The sequence below is a fragment of the Dipteris shenzhenensis genome, chromosome 12, assembly GCF_047967505.1.
Source record: "Dipteris shenzhenensis isolate YYH24624 ecotype China chromosome 12, Dip_SZ_1.0, whole genome shotgun sequence".
In the NCBI taxonomy this organism is placed as follows: Eukaryota; Viridiplantae; Streptophyta; class Polypodiopsida; order Gleicheniales; family Dipteridaceae; genus Dipteris; species Dipteris shenzhenensis.
Window position 1 is genome coordinate 52,851,383 of NC_141607.1, and position 20,399 is coordinate 52,871,781.

At 47.2% G+C, this 20,399-nt stretch overlaps 1 protein-coding gene across 5 annotated transcripts in view; it reads left to right on the forward strand.

Annotated features, from left to right (window-relative positions):
• The first annotated feature begins 5,911 nt into the window (after positions 1-5,911).
• The window catches only part of LOC147896382 (uncharacterized), a 28,453-nt gene continuing 13,965 nt past the window's right edge, over positions 5,912-20,399 (forward strand). Inside the window, exons 1-3 of one of the 5 annotated variants that reach the window (XM_087382673.1) lie at positions 5,912-6,118; positions 6,240-6,345; positions 6,498-6,954. The gene's annotated coding sequence lies outside the window, so the exon portion shown is untranslated. Of the gene's footprint in view, positions 6,119-6,229; positions 6,955-20,399 lie in introns of all 5 variants that reach the window. The other 4 variants (XM_087382672.1, XM_087382674.1, XM_087382675.1 and 1 more) reach the window with 4 other exon arrangements.

The window sequence follows — 20,399 nt, forward strand, 5'->3', positions numbered from 1 at the left end:
CTCAGTACAATGTAGGTGGAATGTAAAGGATGATACTCTTATTGGTTTTCGTGGTCCAAAGTGAAAATAATCAATGCATTTCTTAGTGTGTCATCAAAGTGGTACTAAGCATCAATTGGGTATGAAAAGGTAGTAGATGCTTTACAAAGTACGGTGGTGGATCATTATGGTAGGGTGCTTATTGCAAATCCACTTCATGAGAAGCTACCATGGTTGATCTTGGATGAGCATTCAACTTGTTATATGTTTGATGCTACATCATAAGGAATGAATGGAAAGACTGGAAATTTCATCTCACAAACACAACCGGTCCAATTGTTGGACATGCCTCAGATGTAGATAATTGAAGAAAGAAGTTGGTGATTAAGGATTGCAAGGATTCAATGATGTGCACTGCGTAGTAAGATGGAGGGTTAATCTCATCTCGTGGGATCGACTCAGGAGGCGCATCCAAGCTGTACTGAAATGGGGGAAGATTGTCCATCTAGATACCATGCCTGGCAAACCAAGTGGATATGCGTGCATACCATGTGTCTACCCTACTCTCTGTTAGTCATTTGGATGACTCTAGGGCCAACCTCTTGGAAGTCTCCAGTGGGGTAAGTCCCAGACTTTGTGGATGAATGTCACTGTCTAAAAGATAGCATCAACCTGGAGATGTGTCATGGCGAACTCTTCCTGTACTATCTCATGTGGGACTGAGGGCTTACATCATATCATCCTGGGACCCCATCATCACCCGTAGCCACTTGAAGCCCCTCCAGTCTATCCTCGAAAATCGCATCGCCAAAACAGTGCTACATACATTGCAGTCGGTCGCACCAGTGTGTCAAAAAGCCAGCCCTTTGTCGGTGGATCCTGGAATTCTCCTGGAATTGCACCTGGAAGCACTCTCACTCTAGTCTAGCCAAAGCACTATGCCCTCATGTGAGCCATGCCTGAGCTGCATGGGTCATCGTGAAGATGGGTCTTGTGAAGACCGCTCCCAAATATGTATATGACTGCACTATCTCCACTAGCTCGCCACGATAGGTGAAACTAATTCGATGAATCACTGCTTGTGAGGTGTTGAAGATCACAACCTTAGTTTTCCCAAGGTTGATCGTCAAGTCTCTCTCTCTTTGCAAAACACCTCTAATGCCTCCAAGTCTCTCTGCAGCCCAGCCCCTCCGCTGAGGAGGATATAAGGACTATATCATTAGCATATAGCAATATCTGTATGAGGAGATCACCTAGTAATGAACCCTCGCCCCCTAGGCAATCTATGAAAGATGTGATCTCATCGATGTAGAGTCCAAAGAGAGTCGGTGAGAGAGGGTAGCCCTGCTTCACCCCAATGGTGCTCTCGACCCAATCCGATAGACTGCTAGGAGCATGTACCTTACCTCTGACTGACTCATATAGGCTCATCACACCCTAGATCTGAGAGAGAGAGAGAGAGAGAGTATTCATTTGCAAGCCTGGTGGTTGAAATAATAACAATTGTGCTAGTTCTAGTTGTAGATCTATGTAACCTAGACTGAGCAAGCCAATGGAGTCATTGCATGATCGGGTCTAGCCACTCATATGTATACTGGAATACTATGCTATATAGCAGGGTGCATACAAGGTGCTACATGGCTCATACAATGTGGCAATGGCACATGGTGTGTAATATAGCACATTTAGTGTGATACATTGAATGTGGTGTGTGCACAGTGCACTACATTAATGGTCCTAGTGGTCTAAAGTCCCAATCCTAGCAAATAGCAAAATGTAGTAGCAATTATGATGCATAAAGCGTATACTATTCATAGTACCTTAGCTTTCATATGCAAGCCCTATAGTCAAAGTACAAGCCCTTTTGTATGCAAGCCCTATCGCCATATATAAGCTCCTACTATGTTATTGTTAGTCTTAGTTTTTGCTTCCATGGATTCTAAGGCTCAAAGCAAGGGTTGCATGGCAAGCTCAATATGAAGTCCATCTTCAGATTGTAAGATTGACCTTTGATTCCCTATGGGCCACCTTTCTTGCTATGTCAAGAAGGCTACCATGCTAAACACATCGGCATTGATGCCCCCATCTACATCATTGCCATTCTATAGCATGTCACCACATAAACATGTTGCCATTGGTGCCCCCATATACATAATTGCCATTCCATAGTATCTCATTGCATAGGCCAACCTTCTTTTGCTAGAGCTCTTTGGGTGGAGATGCATAGATCCTTGTTTGCTTAGTGAGGTTGGTTGTCTTGCAAATGCTTCCGATAAGTCTAGAAAGGAGCACAATTGCAAGGCCCATGACACCCAATATGACAATTGAATAGCCATCACTCTCATCCTAAGCCTTGTTGGCCAATAGAATAGCCATCACTCTTATCTTAAGCAATTGAATAGCCATCATGCTTATCCTAAGCTATCTTTGTTGGGTAGATATCACATGGCAACCTACCATTAGATGTGCCAAGTACGAGGGGGTATCCAATAGGAGGCTACCATATGACAGCTATAGTGGTATGAGAGCTATATGATACCTATAGTGGTATTAGAGTAGATGGTTGCCCTATGGACTATGCAATGACATGTGGCGATAGGTGACAACAATTGTTCATGAAAGCCGGCATGCACGATTCTCTGGTGGCTACACATGCGGGAATCGATGCCCTGCGTCAGTGGACTATGCAATATTGATTGACAGCCTGGGCTCTTAGTGGGTGACTGTATATGATTGGCTATTCGGGCCCTGAGTGGGTGTGCAGCACCTGTTGACTGGTAGTTCTACATTCATGGGGTTAGGCCTATGGGGGATTGTTGGGAATATGAGCCTTGCTGTGTGGTCCTAACCTTGGATATGTGAATATTAGAGGGGCTTAGGGGCCCTTGGTATGCGCTAGTAGTGACATGGGGAAGTGGTGATAAAATCCCACATACAATGGTGAATTGATGGTTCCATGGTATATATGAGGTTATGGGTAGACCCTCCTTCAGTCCCCCCACCTTTTGTTGGGGGCGGAAGGAGGCTATGTGTAGCTAGGAGGCGAGAGCATGGGACCCCCTCGTAATCGATGCATCCAATAGGAGGCTGCCATGTGGTAGCTATCCCACAGTCTTGACCAATAACGCACCCTCTCCTACTCTTGTATACATAGTAGTAGTCTTTGCTAGGTAAATTGTAATTCGTTTTCATACTCTTGGAAAATCTTTAGTTTGTGTAAGATAGCAAATACTAGCTTTCCTTTTGCTTTTATGGTATGCCTTTTCAATAGAAGTGTATACTTTTATTTTAGTCATTGACTTATATATATATATATATAGAGAGAGAGAGAGAGAGAGAGAGAGAGAGAGAGAGAGAGAGAGAGATATTAACGTCTCTAAAAGGCCAAACGGCCTATGAGACTAAAACAGTTGATACATCTTCTAGTGTTGTCTCATCAAAGAGAACAACAAAATAAATAAGCTGAAAGCTAAGAGCTACTAAAGGTTCTTACAGTCAGAGGGACTACAACAGAGGGACTACAAGTGACCCAAAACTAATGAAATACCAAGCAAGTATTACTAAAAAGTACCAATTGATCAGCATAGGTAGAAAGCTAATCAATAGAAAGGTTGCACTCTTCTCATGTCAAAAATCCCAATCATGGGCAGCTCTAGGTTCTCATAACTCGGTGCCACACGTTTCCGGTGTTTGGCAATGATGGCATGGATCCGATGAAGATATGGGTGCCGGCACGGGGGCTTGGGGGCCTGGGCCTCCGTGACCTGGATATGGTGATGGCTCGGTCCAAAATCACACCACTAAAGTGTGGCAATCTACCTGTGTGTGATAAGGTGGTGGTGGCACCAGGGGTTTCTGATGGTGGGGAGGGCATAAAACTAGCTGAGGTGCTGGCAGTGAAGAAGTCTCTGAGTGTACTTTGTCTAGGTGGGACTATGGTCTCCATTGTTTGTCTCCCAACAAAGTCTCTCTATGTCGCTTGAGCTCTGATAAAAACAAACCCAGTCATTTTTTATCTTCGTACTCCATCACCCTACGGAGCGGAGAGAGAGGGAGAGAGAGAGAGAGAGAGAGAGGGGGGGGGGGTGGGGGGTTGGGGAGGGAACACAGAGGTTATGTGAGTAATTGTCATGCTCATGGATCCTAGAATTGAAGGGCATGTAAAAGCCCTTAAGCATACACTAAGACTTTTACCGAGACAATAAACTTGCTTTAAAAACCAAATATAAAAATGCATTTAAAAAAGGAAGGGCTTTGCCCTAGAAGAAACTTGCTTTTTGAATGGACTCTATAATTGAAGTGTGCAACATAGTACATTGGTATCTCCTAGCAGTAGAGCTTTTCTCCATTGAGGTTAGTTGAGCTCATGCTAATTAAGAGTGGAGTTGGTGTGAGGGCAATGTTGCTTGTATGAGGTGAAGTATGTGGCGCATCACATGTTCGTTATCCCCTATTGATGGAATGGTTTAGAATCCAAGTGGAGTGAGACGATGAACTGGTCAGCGTGTTGGTGAAGGTTGCTCAAGCTGGTTGAGAAGCGGAGTAGACAAAGTGGTGATGGTGGACGGGGCGAGGAGGAGGGATGTGTAGATGGTAGAGGGAGAGAGAGATGGGCTGGAGGACAGTAGAGGAAGGGACATGGGGTGGGAGGTGATGCAAAAAGTGGACAGACTAGCACCATGGGCATCGCCCATAGATCATGGATTGGCAAGATTGCTCGTCCATGTCCAACCCACATCAAAGATGCATTCAATGCACCATGAGTGGGTTTGGGTGGCTCTAGCTTGTAAACATCATAAGGTGGGTTTCACATCCATCTAGCTATGGATGGGTGGACATGTTGCTTATTGTTTCACACACATCCGACTGGGCATGTCCTAGGTAGAGTGAAAAGGTCAGGTGTAGGTACACGATGCCCAAGAGAGTGTTCACTTTGTAGCAACCAACCAAAATTTTCTTTCGTTGACAATTTATTTGAACCTAGGACCCTTAGCCTAAAATTTGGACACCTTACCAAGCCATCCACTTTTATTTGGTGACATTCAAATGTATAACCTTACAAACTATCCGCTCGTTTGTGAAAGCATGGCATGGATGGACTTCAAAAGCATTGTGCTCATTCGATGGCGGCGGACAAGCCGAAGGTAGGTATCCTGCATCTGCTTAGATGAGTGTGTATGGCTCTCTTGCACACTTCAGTTAACCTTAGCAACGGTTCAAATTTTTTTTGGCAAAGGAGAAATTAGGCATTTTTAGAATTTTTGGATGTACATTTTTGCTATTGGACAATATGTTGACTCTTCTTCATTGAACTTGAATGCATACTTTAAAGTGGTTGACTCTCTCTCTCTCTCTCTCTCTCTCCCCCCTTATTTATCTCCTCAAGTCTTCTTCTTACACACCATCTCCACCTTTTTTGCTTCACCCCGCCCCCTCCCCCCCCCCCCCCTCTCTCTCTCTCTCTCTCCTCTGTAGTCTTCCACCACACCATTTCCTTTTTGTATGCTTTTTTGATCTTGGGCAGGCCTTATGAATGATTAAATATCATTCACCTTGTTTTAAAACATATTCTAGTAGTGTGGCTTTTACATGCCCATTCAATACGTGGGAAGCAGACGCTTCACTTGCAAAAGGGGTGTTGATCTACCTGGCACAAAATGGTTGGTTCATGGAGTTGTCCACGAAAGGAAGAGTTGTCAGCTTCAACACCCCACGCCCTTCTGGGGCTCCTGACCCGGCGCCCTTTCTCCTTGCCCTCGACCCCTTGCTCGAGACCCGCGCAAGAGTCGGCCGCAGCATTGCCGCTATGTGGCGTGAGCCGAGTCTGAAAGGGTGAGGTGGCAGGAATGGAGTGAGGTGGGAAAGCCACGTAGGCAAGGGGGGCAAGGGGTAAAATGTCCCTCAAAAACTCTTCATCTTCTTCGTTGCTTCTTCTTCTTCGTCTTCGTCATCAGATCATTTTCTGCCTCTGCTCACTGCGAGTTTCTTCTCCATTTCCATCCATGGCTTCCAACATCCTTCGCTCGCCATCTCTTCCCCCTTTCTTTTGCCTCCATTCCCACCTTCTCTGCTCAAGTTCCGCCCCTTGTCGGTGAGAAGGCTTCCCGCTCTCTGGTCCTTTCTTTATTCCCTCCTCTTGGTACGTTTCCCGATTTCATTTGTGGACAGACTTCCTCCTTTTGTCATTCCTCTTGCCTGCGCATTGCGAACCAGCGACATTCGATAATCTTCGTCGTTGTAACTCTGCAAGATGGGAATAGAAAGCCTTGAACGAACGGTAGATTGGTATACGACTGCGCCGCAAACCGTTTCTAGGGCCGTCGTTTTGCTGCGCCCCTCCCTGATCTGTACCTTGGATATCCCCGGGTACTTTTTCTTCTATTCATTTGCTATCTCCTATCTCCGTTTTGGTTCCCCCGTTTCCCCCCGAAGCAGCTCATTTCTTTCTTGCCCGCCATTTTCTTCGCGGGTTTTGCGGTTGTGTGTGGTAACGCTTCATTTGTTGTTTCGCAATGTAGTCGCTTGTTTTAAACGCCTTCAGAGAACTTTTGTGGCGCCGACTTGTGAACTAACCACGCATCCCAAGCACAGAGTAGCATGTTGGGTATTCTGAGATCTAACCTTGTCCGTTTTGCATCGCTGTAACATGTAGGATCTTTTTTTTGGAGAGGTAGGAAAAGACGATCATGTGACGTCCATCTTTCTTAAATGTTCGTCATGAGCTTTACCGTTTTCACATTGGATGATTATTTGGATCTGGTCGTGTTAAGAAGCTGTGATCGGACGGTGCGTCCCATCTCCAGACTTCCATTTTAGGCTCGAGTACGGGAAGGAGCTTTGCCTGCGTACCTGGCATGTGTCTTTCAGACTATCTTTGAAAGGGACTATTGCTGACGTTGTATGTTACCCCTTGTTCATGGATTCCGAAGAAACAAGATCAGTTGCGCAGAGGCTATGCAAAGGTGTCCCAAGGAGGTACGGTGCCTCGCACGAAGCAGCTGGATTGCCTTGCAAGGCTTCTGCTATATCCGCATTTGTACAATATGCGTTTGTGTAATAGCGAAGCATGGGTAAATGGATGTGACATGAAGCCAAACGCACTCGACTACATCCTATTGCTTCCAATGGAAATGGTTGGCCAAGCCAAGTTAGGCCAATAGCGGCTTCTTATTTCTTTTAAGTACGTCATTATTTGACATTTACTGTTATGAATTTCTTCGTTGTAGAGTCTCATAGAGGCTTTCAAATATGCTATTTCTTTGAGAGTCAAGTACGAATGAGCTAGTAAGCATTTGTTTGCAGTCTGCATAGAACATGACCATAGAAATTCCATGTTTGGAAAGTTGTGGTTTGGCAATTTTAAGTTTGAGTTGCCCCGTTAGTATTTAAAGGTCACCTATTTATGTGTAGTCAGTTGCGACTCAGCCAGTGAGATTTAAGTGGGGGCAAAGATCGGCTGGCTTATGGTTGGAGGAGGCTAATCGTAATGAGGATAGCTTTTTCATAGCTGTACCTTTTTCGGTGTGGGATGTGTCAGAATTGTATGGTTCATGCTTCGTGAGAATAATCAGGAACATCTTTCCAATCTGCACCTGCTTATGGGTGCCTCTCTCTTTGGACTTTGTATCACCTGCGCCTACTACAGCTCAATTTTGCAGCCTTCCTCTCACAACAGGAACATCTGTTTTGAATACTGTGCTGTAGAGCTGGCAGCTTTCTTGTTGTTCTGCTGCTACTGTTATCTGTTCGATTGAAAGTGTTCATGTGAGTCAGGTCCTCCAAGGTTATAAGTACCTTTTTGTGGTGAGATAGGTTGCCTTTTTTAAAACCTAAAGGAAAGCTGTCAAACGAGCCATACTGGTCGTGAATCTTGAAACGCCTGGCATTACGTTCCCCTTGGCATGTTTTGTTACAGTTCTGGTCTTGCTATGAGATTTGTGTGACACAGGTTTCAGGTGTGACCTTTTCTAAATCCGTTATGGAAATTCCATTCGTAGATCTGTTAACAAAGTTGAATTCTGCGCTGCCATATTCGTGTGCTACATCACATCTTGATTTGACAACCCCCCCTCCTCCCAGCTCCCCCTTGCCTCGTGTGGAAAAAAAAAGAGAGGAAAAAAAGGTGGATGTCCACACAGTGATGATGATGACGGTGACCCCTCCCTCCCTCCCATATAAGGAAAGAAAAAAGATGGACGTTCACATCATCACCCCCCCCCCCCCCCCGCCCCTTGCCCCTCATACCTCTCTCTCTCTCTCTCTCTCTCTCTCTCTCTCTGCCCCCTCTTTTCTGACCCCACCTCTCTCATACTGGTGTATGCAGATTATGGCAATTCTGAGAGATTTACTTGTTGAGATTGTGAGAAAGGAGAGTCAATTGTGCGGTTATTGAACCATCTAAGTGCCAATGGGAATTATAATCATGAACGGAGGCTCCTCGTTAGTGTTATTGTATGGCCAAAATGGCAGCCTTGAAGTGGAGTAGGCTGAATCCTCTCCTTTAGTGCTAGCCTTCGTCATGGCTGAGTTTGCCCTTCACCTCCCGAGTGCCGATTGAAACTCAATGCGAAGACTTTGTATAAATGGATGCTCAAGTATGTGTGGGTGTGTGGATTTGTATGTGTGAGACCATACTTTTATACTATGGTCTACACCCACTGTTGGGCACTGATGAAGTCAGTGGGGATGTATAGTAGCTAGTCCCTGCTATGCGTGATGGAGTTTATGGTTTTCAATCTTATGAGTGACTACGTGAGATTGAAATTGCACTATGTTGTGTTTTTAGAGGATGAGTTTGGGAATGTTCCTGGATTCATCTAGATATAGGCTGAATCCTCAAGTTGGTAGGCCACAGTTATAACAAGATTGGAAGGGAACCAAGTTATGTGGTTGTTTAGAGCTGGAGAATGAGGTGTATGTGCTCTGATGGTGTGAGAAACTGGAATATCTGATTATTAATCAAATTATGGTCTGCAGCTTGTTGCTAAGTGGCTTCCACATCATCAGAAAGCTGCAACCTGTAGAAATACGCTCCTGGAAACTGTTGAGCTTGTTAGATTTAGTCCCCTGGCCTGTGATTTAGGCTCGTTTGTAGTTATTTTTGGGGACACACTTAATCAACGTATGACACTTAGGCAGCATATGATATTTAGTCAACGTATGACACTTAGGACTTAGTCTTGCTCGTAGGAACTTGTACTTCACTTGAGTTCAGAACTGCAATACACTACACGTTCAGTATTGACTCCAAAGCTGCTGCGTTTTCCTGCTGTTGCATTCCTGCTTCCGTTACACCCAGAGCAGGTTGTCCAACCCTGCCCTGTGCTCTCCCCTCAGCTCCAAGCTTGGGGTGGATTTTGTTGTGAGGAAGCCTGCCTTTCAACCTCAGTCGACCTGTCCAGTAGCTTCCTCCATCCTCTGCAAGCTTTCTGCACCCAGGCACCTCTTGTACAACATTCGTGGAGCTGCCCTACTGCTCCACAACCTGTACTTTGTAGAACTCTACTGTTTTTTGGCTGCGTGGAAGCTTTTGTTTCGAATGTGACTGCAGGTCGCCTCAAATGGAAGTGGTTCTGTTGCTGTGCCTGCTCCTTTTCAGAGCTCATCTGCCTCATTTCTGCCTTGTTCTGTTCACATCTATGGAGCAGTCACCTATCTTGAAGCTATTTTCGGAGCTGCTTGCACACATTTCGAGGCTGCAACTGTCGAGGGTAAGTGAGTTTGCTGTGTGGCAGCTACTGTTCAACAGGTGACTCTCTCCTGGAGTCTTTCCTGTTCCTGCTCGACAGTCCCAGGACTTGTTTTATGCTCCAGTTTGGACGTCTCCTCTGGAAGCTGTTTTGGTGCTGCTGCGCCTGTGTCTGAACCTGGATTGCACCAAGTGCACCAAAACTGTTGACTGATTCTACTCAGTTTTGGTGGATTTGGAGCCTGCTTTTGCTGAACAGAAATCTGCAGCTATCGAAATGACTGAACTGTCTGAATTTGGGGCTTTTGCTCCATTTTTCTTTGTATTAGGCCCTTGTGGATCTGGGTTCTTTTTCAGTTGCAGCGTTGTGCAGGAAGCACATGTTGGCACCGATTTGCTGTGCAGGCAGTTGATCTTGTGGACAGTTGCACTTCATGTTCAGTGCAGTCACTTGATTCAGTCAGATAATCTTGGGATCAACTGCCTGGTAGCCAAGGACTTGTGGAATATCATTGCAGACCTCCGTCACAGGCATCTGCCCCACTGCACTTGTCAGCACACGTGGTGGTAGTATTACTTCTCTTTTGCCTTCCAACTCAAGAACAGTTGAGATCCAATGGCAGAGATGCATGAGCTCATGCTTTGAATTGATTCATCAGTTAAGAGTGATAATCCCTCTATCGGATCTTGCAGAACTGCAAAGGATGCTTTGGATAAATTGGCCTCTTATATCAAATCTGCAATGAAGCCAGAGTTGCATACTTGTGGAAGTAGTTGGGTGCCTTGAAAATGGATGAGGGGGAAAGCATGGATGCCTGTTTGACCAAAGTCAAGGACTTTAAAGATTAAATGGCCAACATTGACGAAGTTGTGCTAAATAGTCAGATTGTGGCCATGACACTTGGACTTCTTGACTCTTACCAAGGGTTTTGCAACCACTTTGGGGTTGGTGGTCATAGGGATCCCAACTACTATACCTTCAATCAACTTGTCATTCGTTGTTGTATGAAGAGCAAAGCCATGCAAATCGGAATGTGTCTATGATTGTTATCAGGTGATCAGACATTTGCTACCCATTATAAGGGTAATACAAAGAGGACAAAGTCATGTGGGAAACCGAAGCATAATTGTGGTAATATAGATACGAAAAAGAAAATATGCGACTATTTCAAAAAACCAGTTCATGACATTTTTGAATGCTAGAAGCAGATTGAATCAGGAAGTAGTCTAGCCTTGCATTTACTGATGGTTCATCTTCATGTGAGAAGGATGAATCAATAAAAATTGCTCATGAGAAAAATTTTGCACCATTGAGTTGTTCCAAGATGTACTCGATGCGGGGCATAGGAAACTTGTTCCTTACTATAAGCTTGTTGAGTGCTTTGTAGTCTACACATAGTCGTGCAGACTTATCCTTCTTTGCCACAAATAGAACGGATGCAACAAAAGGCGAAGAGGAAGGTCTAATAAATCCTGCGTGCAGTAATTGAGACAATTGCTGTTCTAACTCCCCCTCCATAGACTTGGAAAGTCGATACGAGAACTTACTTGGAGGTGTCGAGTTTGGAAGTAGATCAATGCGATGGTCTTCCGGTCGGTTGGGAGGCAGTTGGGATGGCAAATCATCTCGGAGCATGATGTCTTGGAACTCTTGGAGTAGATCTACTATTGCTTGCCCCATCGGAGGAGTAGCTTGGACTGCAGTGATTTGGCATTGGACGTAGATAAGTGCACACATGGCACCCTTGCGGGTGGCGCGACCTGCTTGAATACGAGAGATTAACGGAATCCTTGGTATGCTCCGATCACCGCGTATCACGGCAGGCTCAGGTATACCTTCCACAATCGTGAAAGTGTCTTGCTGCCAATCAGGCGTCGGAACATGCTCACAGAACCACTGAATCCCAAGGATCATGTCGCATCCCATCAAAGGAGTCAGAATGAAATTTTGCGTATATATGGCCTTCTGAACGGAAAAAGTGAAATTGACGGCCTTATGCGTGATGTGTGCCCAAGCCGGGTATAAACCCGTCCACTGCAAGCTCGTGAGGCACCAAAGTGCACCCCACTATCTTGGCAAGGTGAGGGGAGATGGCATCTTCAGATTTTTCCATATCGAACATGACAATAAACTGATGCTTGTTAGCTGTGCCGTACGCTCGAATGAGCACTTCTTTTGATTGAGAAATCGCCCTCCTTCTTACCTTGAAAGACCATCGTGGGAACGGTGTTTAACGCAGGGAAGACGGATTTGTAGCTAAGGATGGAGGCGGGGTTGGAAGAGCCACTACATAGGTGACGGTCGAAGTAGGCGCTTTCGCCACCTTCTCAGCAAGCCACTTCAGACAATCCTTCTTGCCGTGTCCAGTGATGTGAATGAAAGCAGCGGTGTTCTTGGTGGTACCGCTTCTGCTTGTCGGGCTGTAGATAGCCTCCCGTAATGCCCGCTTTAGTTGTCTCATTCGGAGTCATCTTTGGCTTGGACTCCTTTTGACCAGAAGCCTGACCGTTTGGACGACATGGATACAACACACCATGTTTCACATTTCTCGGTTACACTTCGCTTCTCTGGGCTCCCCAAGGAGTATCGAGCCATCCTCCCTTCCAGTGGTCGGGCATTTGGTACAGTGCTTGAGTTCTCGCTAGAGTCGACCGCCTTAGTTCTAGCAGATGATGGAGTCCCCCGGATTAGACTGGTGGTTGAGAGTCTAGAGTCCCTCCGAGAGTTGATCCTTCTTGAAGGGGGCACACTTCGCCAGAGGGTGGAGATTTCTAGGTTACCAGGCTAGTGTCTTCGGTGCAGACAGATGGGTCACCTCGTTAGAGATTGCTCTCGTGGCCTCCCTCGTGCGCCTCCCACACTTCGCTAGAGGGTGGAGATTTCTAGGGTACCAGGCTAGTGTCTTTGGTGCAAACAGATGGGTCACCTCGTTAGAGAATGTCCTCGTGGCCTCCCTCGTGCGCCTCCTCCCTGCCCTCTGTAGAGTAGATAAAGTTACCAGGCCTGAGCCCAACGTCCTCTTAGGCAGGAGCAGCAGGAGTCTCGGACCCCTTGGGTTACTCCCTTAGAAGGGCACTAGACCCATGTTAAAAAGAAAAAGAAACCAAGCAAGCAGGCCCGCAAGCGCTGCAGGCAGAGGGCCAATTGCAGAGAGAGGGACATTAGGAGCCACATCCTCCAGCGGCAAGGGCCACCGTCCATCCAGACGGTCCTCTAGCTTCTGAGGTTCAGCCTTCGCACCCACACTTGCAGCAGCAGCGAGTCCCAAGAGCTCCAGATGCAGCGATGGCGGAAGCCGCAGACGTTAGTCCGACGGGGGCCGCGGAGGAGCCAATCTAGAGCCTCGGCGAGCTTGATCAGTAGGGGGTCTAAGGTTGCCCTTATTCCTCCTCCATTCCTCCCTCCCCCTCCCCCCAGATCCTTTCCCCTCTTCCTCTTCACTCCCCTCTCCCCCTCCCTCCCCCCCTTAGCCCCCCCTTCTATGGTCACCCTCACCACCTGCCTTCCTCTCTCTATCCCCCGCGTCCCTACCGCTTCCTCTCCCACCGTTCCCCTCTCCACTTCAGCAACAGGTTCTTCTGCTTCGACACCCCTACCAGTTGGCAAGGGAACGATGACGCCTCCTACTTCCTCATCACAGTAGCAGGTTCGTTCAGGGAGGGGTGCTGAGGGATGAGGTTCGCTTCCTAGTCAGTGGCTCCCAACCTCCAGCTTGGGCGTCCCTTATGGTGGGACTTCAGGAAGTTAGGACCGTGGAACTATCTGGAGATTTTGGACTTATATCCTCTACCATTAGAGGTAACGCTCATGGTCCTTCAGCCCCGAAAGAGGGGTTTAATTAGTGTAATGGGATCTCCGACACACCTCGTTTGGAGATTTTCGTTTGCCTCTATAGGGTTGGAGAAATGATCCCCGGAGGTGTTCGATGCTATTTTGGGGAATCAGATTACACTCATGATGGATGAATGGATGGGCCCACATGGACTAGACCTTTGGTACATCCATGGTGCGGTGGTAAACTTTCAATTGGGCTTCACGTGTGAGGATCCGGTGTGTGGTTTGGTGACATGAGTTTTTAGATTGCCGTTGGAGGCAAAGATGGAGCATGCATACTTCTGGCCCCTCCAGAAGTGTGCGGAGCTGTTCAGGGTGAAAGCCTCCTTCATGATGAAGTTGGGCACGGAAGATCGGTATTGAGCCGGTGTCCCTCAGTGCGTGGGGTGTTTCTCAGAAGCCCTCGCTGTAAGAGGAGCTTCCAAGGCTCTGTATATGGGGTGAGGCCACGAATCACCAACTTGCCCAAAAGAGCCCTGCTTTGCATCTCTGGATGAATGACACCCAAGCCTCCCAGTGCCTGCGGCATGATCACCGTCTGCCAAGCTACTCGGGCCCTAGTGTTCCTCGTGCCGTCTGAACCTGCCCAAAGGAGGTTCTGTACCAACCGTCGGAGCTGCCCAATGCATCCTCCGTGAAAGTACTAGCAGGACGCAATATACCAGGCCGCGGCAAGAGGGACTTGGTTTGCCACTAAGGCGCGACTTGCTAGGGAGAGTTTGGCCGAGCTCCAATAGAGAAGCTTGCGTCGATCACTCTCAAGGATTGGGGCAATCTGCTGTAATGTCAATACCCACCTGGCATCTGAGGTATCTCGTTGTATGGTCCCGCGGTATCCATTTGAAGCCAAAGTCACTCCCCCACTCACGGATCTCTTGGTGTCTCCTCAAACCGTGGGAAGAAACCTGTAGATTTCGTCTAGTTGATCCGTGCCCCCGAGGCCTCACAGTAAATAGCCAAGGCGCCCCTGGCTCTCTCCAGACTCGTGGTGCCCTCAACATACAAGGTCGTGTCGTCTGCAAACTTCGAGTCAAGTAGCTCCTCCTCTTGTTTGATTGGGAGCCTCAACCCTGTGAGACCCACCACCTATGATCTCAAATAGTAGCCCAAAGCCTCCGCCACAAACAAGAAGAGGAAGGGAGCGAGTGGGCAGCCTTGGCAGACTGAGCGAGAGAGAGGAAAGGCCTCGCCTGTGTGTCCTCTGATAAGCATCTGACTAGAGCTCCTTGCATATAGCGCTGAAACTCCTTTAACCCATCTGTCTGAGAAACCCTATCTCCTCATAGTGTGCTCCAAGAAAGACCGTTCCATCCTGTCGTAGGCCTTCTCAAAGTCTAAGAGGACGGCGAACAGCTGTGACTTCTCCCTGGACCAATCCTTTGCCTCCCAGAACGTGAAGATGTTGTTCGGGATGCGGCGCTCCTGGACAAATCCAGTCTGTGTCATGGATGATGTCGGTAAGATGGGGCCGTAACCGCAAACTCAAGACCTTGGCGAGGATCTTGTATGCAGTATCAAGTAGAGTGATCGGCCTCCATTGTCGGATGTCTGACCTATCTCCCCCTTTCGGGATCAAACAAATCCACCCTTGCTCAAGGACTGAGGGAGAATGCTTGTGTCGAAAATCTCCTGGCAAGCTAGATGGAAAGGGGTGGAGATAATCTCTCAGAAGTTCAGGAAGAAGGTCGAAGTCAAGCCATCCTTACCCGGGCACTTTTGGGTCGGGAGAGCCTTGAGGGCTTCCCAGAGCTCCTTATCTGTGAAAGGCTCCTCAAATCTGTTGCATAAGTCCTGCGAGACTATTGTCGAAACATGATCCCAAACTAAGCTGGGATCATCCTCTCCATCTGAAAGAGCTGGCTGTAAAAACCGGTGGTCATGTCCAAAATTTCCTGGGGGTCAATGTGCATGATGCCTGTGAGTCCTGTAGACGCTGTAGCTGTGTGCTTGCCGATTGGGGCCCAGTGTTATGAAAGAATTGTTGTCATCTTGTCCCCCTGTTGCACCCATTGGGCTCAGGAGGAATGATAGGAGAACTGAGCCCGCTGCACCTCCGTGTCCTGAAGCTCGAGACGAGCGCTCTTAAATTTTCACTAAGCCACTGAGAAACTGGGTCTTGCTCCTTGAGCCTCTCGATGGAGGCGAGGTCTCTCCTCAGCCCACTCATGCTCTTGAAGGGTCCTCCTCCGCCTAAGGGCGTGAGCCTGCAGCTCCTCAATGCTCCTCTGAATCACATCGGCCACCCACGCAACCCAGCCCTCACACGGTGTCGTCTCTGATTGCTCCCAAATACCTGCCACGACCTACTGAATCTCCTCGTCTTCAGGAGGTCCTTTGGAATGCGGACTCCCGTCTGGGGGAGACCTCGGCGGGGCTGATCCAAGTGAAGTACCAGTGGAGAGTGATCTCACATCGTGGTACCTGTCAGAATCCCGGTAGATCCGCCTTTGTGTAGTGCCCAGTCCCCAACATAGAACGCGTTCTAGTCTCTCTAGCAATCCATTGTGTCTCCTCTATCCAAACGAGAAGAGAAGGCTGCCAGGTGTCCTGGTGAAATCTGGCTCTCTCCACAGGTCTTTGCCACTAATCATGAAAATGAGGTTCTCCTAGGTGCTACGTTCTGTTGTTGGCATCTCAGAGAATGAGGCTTCGCCCTGCTTGTCTTCCCCAAACTCTAGGTTGTTGAAGTCAGCTCCAACAATCCAGGAGTCGACATCCGGAAGACACTCTAATAGCCTCCTCTAAAAGGCCGGTCGGTGCTGTCTACACGTTGGGACATACACGTTTAGGATCCCGATCGTGGACTCTGCCGTCCAAACTCCCATCCAAACTGCCCATCCTGGAATGAGCTCGCCCTGATCGTAGACCTCTAGAGCCAAAGTTTGTGAGACTCAGATGCAGACTCTTCCGCTCTGTCCTATCGCAGGCGACCACTCCTTTAGACCTCTTCTTGGGAGAAGGTGATGGCGTCGTCTGATGTCTGAAGTTGAAAACATGTGCTCCTAAATGATAAGGATGTCCGTTGTTCTCTGCAACTCTTGTTGGAGTATCAGGTATTGCGGTTGGCTACGAACACGGTCGTGAAGCCCGTGTACGTTCCAACTCACTATGGTCCAACTCATGAGGACGGGGGAGTTGGGAACAAGGCTCTCTCGTGAGTGGGTGCCTATCCTAGAAAGACTGCTTTGTGTGATTTTGCCAGCGGTTTTGTAATGAAGGTGGGAAAAAGATGGATTTTAAGGGGGAAATAGATGGGAGAATAGTAGGGAAATGTGGGAACTGTGGGGGACTATATAAGTCAACCCAAAAGGATTGTAAGGGGCTATTGATTTGACGTCTAATCCACTTCCCCTCGCTTCCTTCATCACTTGTGTACTTCCAGTCTTGTTCTCTCTACTTCCCTCCCCTATTCCTTCTCTATCTCCCCCTGCCTTCCGTGGCTTTCTCTCTCACTTCCCCATTCACGTTCACTGCATTGCTATCAGAACGTGAATGGGGAAGTGAGAGAGAAAGCCACGGAAGGCAGGGGGAGATAGAGAAGGAATAGGGGAGGGAAGTAGAGAGAACAAGACTGGAAGTACACAAGTGATGAAGGAAGCGAGGGGAAGTGGATTAGACGTCAAATCAATAGCCCCTTACAATCCTTTTGGGTTGACTTATATAGTCCCCCACAGTTTCCACATTTCCCTACTATTCTCCCATCTATTTTCCCCTTAAAATCCATCTTTTTCCCACCTTCATTACAGCCATCCCTTCCCAAAGAATTTTGCCCTCAAAATTTCCAAGAGGCTGCCCTGGATGAGAAGGATACAACAGAAACTGATCAGCTCTGTAGGAGATAGGGGTAGTCCTGCACAATGCTCTCAGGTTGCCAAGAATTCTCATCTTCCGTTAAACCTTTCCATTTGATGAGGTATTGTGTGTAGGCTTTGTTCCTGAGTACATGATCTCTGAAGCCCTTGATTTGCTCCGGCACATAGATTATGTGGCCCTCTTCATCCATAGGAGACAACTCAGGAAGAACCTGGACATGCTGTCCGACATGTGGTTTCAGCAAGGATACATGGAAAACATTATGGATCTTGGAGGTACTGGGTAGTTCCAACTGATATGCTACCTGCCCAACTTTGCGGATGATTTTGTAGGGGCCATAATACCTGTGGGCAAGCTTTGTGTTGGTATTACCTTTCAGCGAGGAATATCGATTCTTATGGAGACGTAAATGCACATAATCCCCTTCTTCAAAAGATAAGTACCTCCTTTGTTCATCCGCATACTTCTTCTGCTTGGCTTGGGCATCCTGCATATTCCTCTTAGCCAACTGCAGAAGGGCATCCATACTCTCCAAATCATTCCTTGCTTGCTGATTTTTCACAGCCAAGTCTGCAACCCTGGAAGGCATTCCCACTTTGCATCCATACATAGCCTCGAATGGACTCATGCCAATAGAGAGGTGTTTGGTGCTGTTGTAGCAAAATTCAGCCAATGCTAACCATTTGTCCCAAGACTTCTGCATGTCATGACAGTAATGCCTTAGATACTCCTCCAACCACTTGTTCACCCTCTCTGATTGTCCATCCGTCTGTGGATGATAAGCAGTACTAGGCGCAAGGGAAGTACCAACTGCAGTGAATAACTCTTGCCAAAAGTGACCTATAAATTTAGCATCCTTGTCACTGACAATCTCCTAAGGAAAACCATGGTGCTTGAACACATACTCAATGAATTGATAGGCAACCTGTGAAGCGGAGTACCGAGTCCTAGTCAGTATGAAATGGGCATGCTTAGTCATCCTGTCAACCACCACAAATATGCTATCCCAATCCTTATCTGTAGAAGGCAAGCCTGTAATGAAGTCCATGGCAATGTGAGTCCATTTGCCTTCAGGAATGGGTAGCGGTTGCAGAAGGCCTGCGGGTAACCGGCTGTCCACTTTATAACATTCACTGACAAACTTAACCACATCTCGCCACAAACCATCCCAAATAAAGCTCTCCTTGACTTTTTCATATGTTTTTGTGATACCCGTATGCCCTGACATAGGGGATGAGTGCATTTCCTGTAATACCATCAACCTGTACTTGGAGTCTGGCACAAGATAAATTCTGTCCCTGCACCATAACAGTCCGTTGCGGAGCTGAAATCGAACATGTCCTTGGCTGGACGGACTCTGTAATTCCACAAAAATAGGGGCTACATCAGAATTTTGCATGTATTCCTCCTGAATCCCAAGTATCCACTCTTGATGAAGCGTGGAAATGGCAGACAGTTTGCATGACCACATCTTGGACAAGGCATCAGCAACCACATTCTCTTTCCCTTTTCTATACTCAATGTCAAAGTCATAGGACTGAACTGCAGCCAACCATCTCTTCTGCTTCATGGATAAATTAGGCTGCGTTAAAAAGTACTTGAGTATTGTGTGATCCATTTTGACCTTAATCTTGCTACCGTACAGGTAGTGGTGCCATTTTGCAAAAGCATGCAAGATTGCCAGCATCTCCTGATCGTAGACATGATAATTCATTTCCCTGGCATTAAACTTCCTGCTCTCAAAAGCAATCACCCCATGCTCCTGTCTTAGGACAGCCCCTAAACCTTTGCCACTGGCATCCGTCTCAACAATGAAAGACCGTGAGAAATCAGGGCACACCAATACAGGTGCATTACTAAGGGCATCAATGAGATTCTCAAAACTGAGTTGTGCTACTTCTGACCATTGGAAGGCATCCTTTTTCAGCAAATCAGTGAGAGGGGCAGCCCTTTTGGCAAAGTGTCTGATGAACCTCCTGTAAAAAGAAGCAAGACCCAAAAAACCCTTGAGCTGCGTGGTATTATGTGGTTGCGGCCACTCCTTAATGCATTTCACCTTAGCTGGGTCTACCCTGATTCCGTGCCTGCTTACAACATGACCAAGATATTCAACCTCCTTTGCCATAAATGTGCACTTGCTGGCCTTGGCATAAAGCTGATGCATCCTCAAGATTTCTAGCACTTGTCGGACATGGTCAATGTGATCCTGTGCATCCTTACTATAAATGAGAATGTCATCGAAAAATACCAGCACACATTTGAAAAGAAGGTGGTGTAAGATCTTGTTCATGAGTGCCTGGAAGGTGGCTGGTGCATTAGTCAAACCAAAAGGCATCACCTTGAACTCATATAATCCTCTTTCTGTACGAAAGGCAGTCTTATGCTCATCACCCTCGTTCATCCTAATCTGATGGTAACCTGACCTCAAATCAATCTTCGTGAAATACTGAGCACCCTTGAGTTCATCCAGCAGGTCATCAATCCTGGGAATAGGAAACCTGTTCTTAGTGGTGGTCTTATTTAAATCCCTGTAATCAATGCTCATGCGGAAAGAGCCATCCTTCTTCTTCACCAGGAGTACTGGAGATGCAAATGGCGAGGTGCTATGAGCAATGAAGTTTTTCTCAAGCAAATCTCCCACCTGTGTTGCCACTTCTTCCCGTTCAACCTTAGAAAGTCGATACGGGGCCTTGTTTATTGGTTTACTGCCATGTTCCAGAACTATGGCATGATCAACATCTCTTTTTGGGGGCAACTGAGATGGCATATCAGCAAACACATCCCCAAATTCTAAGAGCAATTTCTGCATTTCACAATTATCCACATGGGGAATACCACCCTCCTGAGGTACATAGACATTCAATGCATGAATGGCACTTTCGTTCTTGAGCTCCCTAGCTAGCTGCCTTGCTGAAATGACCTGCAATTTCCGATTCACAATGCCCTGCAATGTAACAGTTCTACCCTTGTGGCAAAACTCAAGAGATAAAGCATTCAAATCTATACTAATTTTCCCCAAGGATTTCAGCCAATCACAACCCAGGACAGCATCTATGGGCCCCATATCCAATGCCAAAAGATCAC